Genomic DNA, 8,811 nt, shown 5'->3' with positions numbered 1-8,811 from the left:
GAGGAGGTTGTGCTCAGTAGCACCTGGAAAGGCCCCTTCCATTTAAGCTGCAACTGATCTGAAGAGGATCTTTCTATGAATGGCTTGCTTAGGAATTCCTAATGTTGGAGCTTTAATTAAAGGCACCTTAATTCTTTGGAACACCTTTTGCCTGTATTCTCAGGCGTTTCTTTAAAGTTTATTAAGTGTCTCAAACATGAACTCTTGGATCCATGTCTCTCTGTGATATTCCTATCTTGTATGTTTGTCTTTTCTGAGTCCCTCCTGTCATCCATGGCATGTGCCTGCTTTGTTGCTGTCTGTAAAACAGTGTGGGATGTGTACAAGATAATGGTTTGGGGACTGTGGCCCATAAAGAAAACATGATTTTTCTGGCCTTTATGCAGACTACCTTGTGCATCTCTGTGTCTATGACATCATTCCCCTCATTGAGCTGCCCTACAAATTATCTTTTATAACTTTGCTGGTGGTCTTTATCATTGTGTTCACTGGCACTAGAATTCTCATTGTTATTTTTATTACTGATGGTTTCATTATTTCCAGCATTCTGCAGGTTAGTTCCACTGGGGGCAGGTCCAGAGCCTTTGCTACTTGCTGTCTACATGTAATTGTAGTTTCTCTTTCCTTTGGGTTGGAAACTTGTATGTACCTCAGACCAGCTTGACCACGGCAAAGTGTCCTACCTATTCCACACCATTATTGTGCCCATGTTCAATCCATTAATTTGTAGCCTAAGGAGTAAGGATGTCAAGCTTACTCTGTAGAAAACTTGATCCCAAATAACCTTTAAAAAAGTATTTATAAATTGAGAAAAGAGATTCAATGATTTTTATTAGGTGTTTTCATAACGATTATCTTTTCAAAAGGAACCCAAGTTTTTGCAATTTCTACCCTTATATGTAGTGGAAATTTTGGTGTTTTTCCAAGTGGGTTTATTCTCCTATACCCTCATGCCTAGCCCTTCTTTATTTTGTGAAAATAATTTCTATAATGTCGAATACTCAATTTTAAATGGGGCTTAGAAACCATTTTATCCAGCCCTCTCTTACCTAATACCCAATACCTAATACCTCTTACTTTGGAGATTAGGAAATATTTATAAGTTACCCAGGAATGTAAAGCTACCTGGTGCCAGAGCTGGAACTGAATCCCAGCTTGAATCCCAATCCACTTTGTTTTTCTTTATGCTGTGTTTTCTGGGCTCATCTTTTTCTTGAAAGATTTCATTTCACATGTAACTTGAACTAACACATTTAAGTTATGAATATATTCACAACAATTTCATGCTATTTTTCACAGGACAATTATACTATATCACACTTTGCAAGAATGTAGGAGGTGAAACATTTTGTTAAGCTGGTCTTGGCAAAATGACAAGATCAGTGTTTGATGAATTTTGTAGCGTATATGTGGGAAATATGTTAGCTTTCATATAGAAGCAAGCATGATGCCCACTGACCTGGTAAGTGGAACCCTAGGGACAAAGTCTAGTGGATTAGAACTCTCAAGAGAGTGACATAAAATCTTCAAAGGTACAAAGATAATGGATGGAGGTATTTTAAGACTAACAGAGAAAGAATTTGGAGTTTCAGATCAAGGGTTAACTTGATGTTAGAGGTCTGATGCGAAAGTATGTGGTTCAAGGTGACTGGACAATACAGTATCCAGTATGGTAGTCACCAACCATGACTGCCTTTGGGAACTTAAAATGAGGACATTCATATCAAGATACACTGTTAGTGCACAATGTTAGTGTGCAACACACACTGAATTTTTGAAGACTTAATGTAAAAATAATGTGAAGTATTACATTGAAAACATTTTGGATTTATTATGTCGAATAAAATATGAAAATTAATTCAAAGTTTAATTTTAAATGTATTATTCATTTATCTTCATGTCTTCAGAGAAAGAGCAAAAGAGAAAGACAGGAAGATGTTACATCCACTGGTTCACCAAAAGCCTGCAATAGTCAGGGCTAGGACAGGTGGAAGCCAAGATCCCTAAATTCTGTGTGAGTCTCCAACATGGGTGGCAGGGCCCAAGTCCATGAGCCATCATCTGCTTTTCCCCAGGATGCAGTTTTGGAGTAGCCAAAACTGGAAATAGCACTCTGATACGAGATGCGGGCTTCCAGGCAGTGGTTTAATTCACTGTACCACAATACCTACTCCTCCCTGCTTAGTTTTAAAAAATATCTGATAGAAAATTTAAAATTACATATGTGACTTGAATAATGTTTCTCTTGGATGACACTTGTCTAGAGACAATAACAGAGTGGAGATAGTTTTGGACAGCACAGGCAATTGCTTGCTAGGAGATGCAATTGCTACATAATTTTCAGGCATTGCAGATGACCATGATATGGGACTTATGGTGAGGTGATAGTGATCTCTCGATAAGTCAATAAATCCACACTATAGAGTAAAGGGAAATAAAGTTTTATACACATGATCAGAACAACTTTTTTTTTTTTTAAAGATTTGTTTATTTATTTGAAAGTCAGAGTTACACACAGAGAGGAGAAGCAGAGAGAGAGAGAGAGAGAGAGAGAGAGAGAGATCTTCCATCCGATGGTTCATTCCCCAACTGACCACAATGGCCAGAACTTCGCCGATCCGAAGCCAGGAGCCAAGAGCTTCTTCTTCCTGGTCTCCCACGTGGGTGCAGGGGCCCAAGGACTTGGGCCATTTTCTACTGTTTTCCCAGGCCATAGCAGAGAGCTGGATTGGAAGTGGAGCAGCAGACTCCAACTGGCGCCCATATGGGATGCTGGTGCTTCACCTGCTATGCCACAGCACAGGCCCCCAGAACAACTTTTTGATTAAACCCATGATTAGTGGTAAAATCTCTTTGAGAAACAATGAAAAGTGAAGTGTGGCTATATTTAGTCTTGAAACCTTCCACAGGAAAGTCCTCTTCTATTGGGAAATAAGTGAAGTGTGGATGAATGTTTAGTTTCCCAGTTTGAATGATTTTTCCCAATACAGATGAAGTGAAAACAATAAGCATATGATGGTGGTGGGAGGTGTTTTGTGGCTGAGATGGGATAACTGAATTTAGGGGACCTAGAATTTGGGAATGTGGTGGGTACTTGTTTAAAAAATTTGTACTCTAATAGCAAAGTACACAGATATTAAGTATATATGTCAACAAACTTATTCATATGCATGTGTCTATGTAACCATAGCCTAGATCAAAATGCAAGGCATTTCCATCCACTCTAGGTTTTCTCTTGCTTCTTTTCAGTAAATTCTGCCTTTCATCAACTTCCCACCCCCAGAGCCAGCCACTATGCATATGACTCTATCTTCTCTGGATTCTTTGGTCAACATAGAGCCTATATTGTTCATCTATATGTGAGGATATTATTGTTTAATTTTTTTTATTGCTGTGTATTCAGTTGTATGAGTATGCATTTTTTATCCTGTTAATAAACAGAAATCTTCACAGTTTTCCCATTGTTAGTACAAATCTAGGAAAATTTTTAAATTTGAAAGACAGAGAAAGGATGAGAGAGAGAGTCCCCATGTGCTAGTTTATTCCCCTAATACGCACAATGGCCAGGGTGGTGTCAGGGCCAAAACCAGAACTGAAATTCAATCTAGGGCTCCCACATGGAGGCAGAAACCCAATAACTTGAGTTATCACTGCTGGCCCCCAGGTTCTGCTTGGTGAGAAACTGGAGTCTAGATCTGGGAACTGAATCCAGGCCCTCCAATTTGGAACACAGGTGTCTCAACTGATAGGTTAAACATCCCTACATGAAGAGTTTGAGCATTATTTTGGTTGAACTATGAAAACATTTCTTTTAGGTATGTAACCAGATGTTAATTTGCTGGAAAATAGGGTAAGCATATGTTGCATATGTTTATTTTATAAATACTGTCAACAGTTATTTTTTAAATATTTGATTTAATTTGCATCACCATCAACAATGTCTGAAAGTTCCAGTTACTCTGTATCTTCATTAACTCTTGGTATTTTTATTATATTCATCCTGTTGTAAGAAATGTAATGTTTTCCTGTTTTAATTTTCATCTTGCTGATGAGTAATGATGTTAAATATCCATTATTCAACATCATTGTTGGCTGTTTGGACATTGTGTGAAAACTAACTATGTAAAAAATAAGGGTGCTATTTTTTTCCCTACTGATTTGGAGAATTGAAAAAATTCTACATAGCCTTATGTATGTGTATATATCATACATATATACAGGCACATATACAGAAATACATATATAGGGTACACAATATTTGATGAAAATATATATTTATACTAATATTCATGCATTACATAAATGTATCTTTTTATGTATGATGGTACTGCAAAACTTTCAAAGAAAGTGGAATTAAAAAGTAAGTTTATTTTGATGTAAACAATTTTTAGGTCCCTTCATAAGAGGGGTCTAAAAAAAAAGGTTATCTCACAGAACTTAAATGTCTAATGGTGGTTGCCAGAGGCTAAGGAGGGAAGAGGGGAAGAGGGAATAGGAGAAGTTGATTAATGGGCACTGAGTTACAGGTATATAGGAGTAAGAAGTTCTGGGGTTCTGTTGCACATTAAGACTGTAATGTTAATGTACTGTAAATTTGTCTTCAAAAAACCAAGAAGATAGGATTTAAGGTTTTTTTGTTTTGTTTTGTTTTGTTTTGGGTATAAGGAGTATTTGAAAGGCAAAGAAACATAGAGAGACAGAGACACAGAGAGATTGGTTATCTGCTGGTTCACTTGCCAAATGACTGCAACAGGCAGATCTGGGTCAGACTGAATACGAGTGCTGGGGACTTAATCCATGATTCCTTCGTGGATGGCAGGGACCCCAGTACTTGAGCCATCACCTGCTTTCTACAAGTATGTACATTGGCAGGAATCTGGAATCAAAATTGTTGTTTCCTGTCACTTGGTGTATTTGAGGTTCTAACAAATGTATCACTCATTGATCATTTTCTATTGCTAAATAATAATGTACTGTATGGATATTCCAAAAATTAGTTTATTCATTCATTTGTTGGACATTTGGATTGTTTCCAGTTTTTGGCTACTACATACAAAATTACTATGAACACGTATGTACAAGTTTTTGTATGGATATATCTTTTCACTTCTCTTGAGTGAAACAAAGAAATGGATGGTTCAATCATTTCTTAAGTGTTTATGTTTTCTTTCTTTCTTCCTTTAACCTTTTTAAGGAACTGCCAAACTGTTTCCAAAAGTGACTGCAGCATTTTACACTTCCTGGAATAGTCTTTGAAATTTTCAGTTCATCTTCATCAGTACTTGGCATGGTCCACTTTTTAACTGAATGCAATCTAACTGGCGTATAGTGGTATTTAACTGTGGTTTTCATTTGCATTTCCCTAATGACTAATGATGATGAATCTGTTTTCATGTAGTCCTTTGACATGTATAAATCTTCCTTGGAGAAGTGTCTACTTAAATAATTTCCCCAGTTTTAAAATTAGGTTGTTTATTTCTTATTAGTGAAGTCTGAAAATCCTGAATGTATTGCCGATTTAACACTGCTAGTACATGTGCAGTTTTCAAACAGTACATGAATATCTTCATTGTTGACAGATTCTTAATTTTAGTGAAGTCCAATTTATCACTTATTTCTTTCATGAGTTATAATTTTATTATCATATTCAAAAATTTTTTCTTAGAAAAGATCACAGAGATGTTCCTCTACATATTGTTCTAGAAGTTTTATACATTTTTACATTTGGGTCTACATTACATTTTGAATTAACTTTGTGTGTACAGTGTGTGTATATGGACAAAAGTTAGTGGTTTTTTGGGTCTTTTTATTTATTTTTGCACATAGCTTTCCAGCGATTGTTTCCTCTTTTCAAAAGTCAGTTGATCTTATTTGTGTATGTCTGTTTCTGTTATCTCTTCTGTTCATCTGACCTCTTATGTTATGAAGAAATTCACTCATTTTTTCATAACGCTTGTATGACTTCATTCTTTCACTTTTGGATGCTTGATGTCAGGAGCACCAGTTCAGATTAGTTAGCTTTAGAATAATTGCTGAAATCAGTTCGTGGAAATTCTCTACCTTCATTCACCTTTTACTAAGTCTTTTAAACTATTTCAGATTCTTTGGATTTCTATATTAATTTTTAGTTAGCTCATAAATTCCTAATAAAAACCTGGCTGGGATTTTAACTGGGATTGTCTTGAATATGTGGATTTTGGAGGAAGACTAGACATTTGTATTCCCCTTAGCAAAAAATTGGAGTGCCTGCTTTCTTACAATCTCTCCACCATAGCATATTCTAAATTTTTAAAAAAATTTTTACAAAATGATAAACGAGAAATACTTGTGTTGTTTTATTTGGCATTTTTCTGATTACAAGAAAGAGTAGGGATGTTTTCAGGTATTTAATGGCTATTGACATTCTTATATGGACTGGTTTTCATATCTTTTTTGTTGGGATTTTGATGTTCTAAGTTATTAGGAGAATTGTAAGAAATTTTTTTTAAAGATTTATTTATTTGAAAGTCAGAGTTACACAGAGATAGGAGAGGCAGAGAGAGAGAGAGAGAGAGAGAGAGAGAGAGAGAGATTGAGATTGTCTTCCATCTGATGGTTCACTCCCCAATTGGCTGCAACAGTCAGAGATGTGCCGATCCGAAGCCAGGAGCCAGGAGCTTCTTCTGGGTCTCCCACGTGGGTGCAGGGGCCCAAGGACTTGGGCAATCTTCCTACTGCTTTCCCAGGCCATAGCAGAGAGCTGGATTGGAAGAGGAGCAGCTGGAACTAGAACCGGCGCCCATGTGGGATGCTGGCGCTTCAGGCCAGGGCATTAACCCGCTGTGCCACAGTGCCGGCCCCAAGAAATTGGGTTTTTGTCTGAAGTATAGGTTGCATATATTTTCCCATTTGTAATTTAGCCATTGACCTTTTTATGATTTATTTCAGTATTTTTATACTTTGTGTTTCTGTGTGGGTACAAACTGATGAGATCTTTACTAATTATATACTGAATCGATCTTCTGTATATAAAGATAATTGGAAATGAAAAAAAAAAAACAACCCTGGTGTTAAATTGGAAATGGCATAGAAAATTAATTAGTTTTTAAAGAAATATTATGTAGGATCTCTGTCTTTAATGTGCTGTACACTCTTATTTAATGCTATAACTAGTACTCCAACAGTATTTTTTTCACTTTGTGTTGTTATATAGGGGTAAACTGTTGAAATTGTTACCTAATATATACTAAACTGATCTTCTGTATATAAAGAGAATTGAAAATGAATCTTGATGTGATTGGAAGGGGAGAGGGAGCGGGAAAGGGGAGGGTTGCGGGTGAGAGGGAAGTTATGGGAGGGGGAAGCCATTGTAATCCATAAGCCGTACTTTGGAAATTTATATTCATTAAATAAAAGTTTAATTAAAAAAAGTTTGTTTATTTTAAATTAAGTTTATTTTTTATAATTTCTTATGCTTTATTTTTATTTATTTACTTATTTTATTGGAGAGGCAGTGAGAGGGAAAGGAGGGGTGAGAGAGAGAGCACTTCCTTTAACTGATTTATTCCTCAAATTCCTGCAATGGCCAGGATGGCATGGGGCAAAGAGAGAAACTAGGAACCAATTAATCCACATGTCTGAAGAGAGAGGCAGTGATCCAACCACTTCAGCCAGGGTTAACACCAACACGAAGTTGAAGCTTGGAATTGAGTGTAGGCACCCCAGTATAGGATATGGGTGCCTTTACTGTCGTCTTAACCAGTAGGTCATGTTCCTGCCCTCCCCCCCAATTTCTGGCGTTTTAATCATACAAAAGTACTTCAAAAAGCTTCTTGAGAAATGAAATTAAAATACGTTGACTTTGAGAAAAATTTTGCAAAAAATTTTGAAATCCATGCCTAGTGTTTTCATAATACACATTTCCATGAAAGTTTTAAGTGTCTTTCATAGTTAAAAGTGTTTTAATTCCTCTTATGTTATGAAGAAATTCACTCATTTTTTCATAACGCTTGTATGGCTTCATTCTTTTACTTTTGGATGCCTGATTAATTTAGAAATTGTAACAATGTATGGTGTGAGGAATGGATCCAACTTTATCTTTCCCCATATGGCTATCAAGTTGTTCTATCACCATGTATAACAAGGGCTGTCTTTTCCCTGCTTTTGAACGCCTTCCTGCATCACATGCTGAATGTCTTTGAGCAGCTGGTCTATTTCTGTTCTCTCCATTCTGCTCCATTGGTCTACCAGTCTATCCACAAGCCAATGGCACTGCTTTAACTCTGGAGGCTCCAATATGTTTTCCTATCATGAGAGTAACTTCCTACATGTTGTTCTTCTTTTTCAGGGTTTTTCTGATCATTCGTGTTTACCTATAACGTTATAATCAATCTTTCTAGATCCAAGAAAAAAATCTGATGACATATTCACTGCATAGATGCATTTAATATTGCATATTAAATTTGTAAGTAGATTTCGAAGGAATCAGCATCTTTTCATCTTGAGTTTTCCGAACATGAAGTGATTTTTTTTACGTCTACTTTAGTATCATGTGGGAGTGTATTATTATTCTCCTCATCTATGCTTTGCATATTTCTTATTAGATTTATGCTTGGGAATTTTATTTTATTTTTGTACTAAAATGACATCTTTCATTAGATCTTCTGATTTTTTAAATATATGAATTCTATTGATTACTGTATATCTCTATGTAACTATTATGATTTCTAGAGATTTTTTCTATTGATTCTTTCAGATTTCCAAATACATAATAAAGTCTTCTATAAGTGGAGAAAACTTGACTTTTACCTTTTTGAGTCTTTTGCCTTTTAT

The 8,811-nt window shown here is 36.0% G+C and overlaps 1 pseudogene; it reads left to right on the top strand.

Moving 5' to 3' along the window:
- Window positions 1-240: 240 nt before the first annotated feature.
- On the top strand, window positions 241-809 carry LOC133763974 (olfactory receptor 8B8-like; annotated as a pseudogene).
- Window positions 810-8,811: the final 8,002 nt, after the last annotated feature.

This window comes from Lepus europaeus, chromosome 7 (assembly GCF_033115175.1).
Source record: "Lepus europaeus isolate LE1 chromosome 7, mLepTim1.pri, whole genome shotgun sequence".
NCBI classification, from domain to species: Eukaryota; Metazoa; Chordata; class Mammalia; order Lagomorpha; family Leporidae; genus Lepus; species Lepus europaeus.
This window is presented reverse-complemented; position numbering and strand designations above follow the sequence as displayed.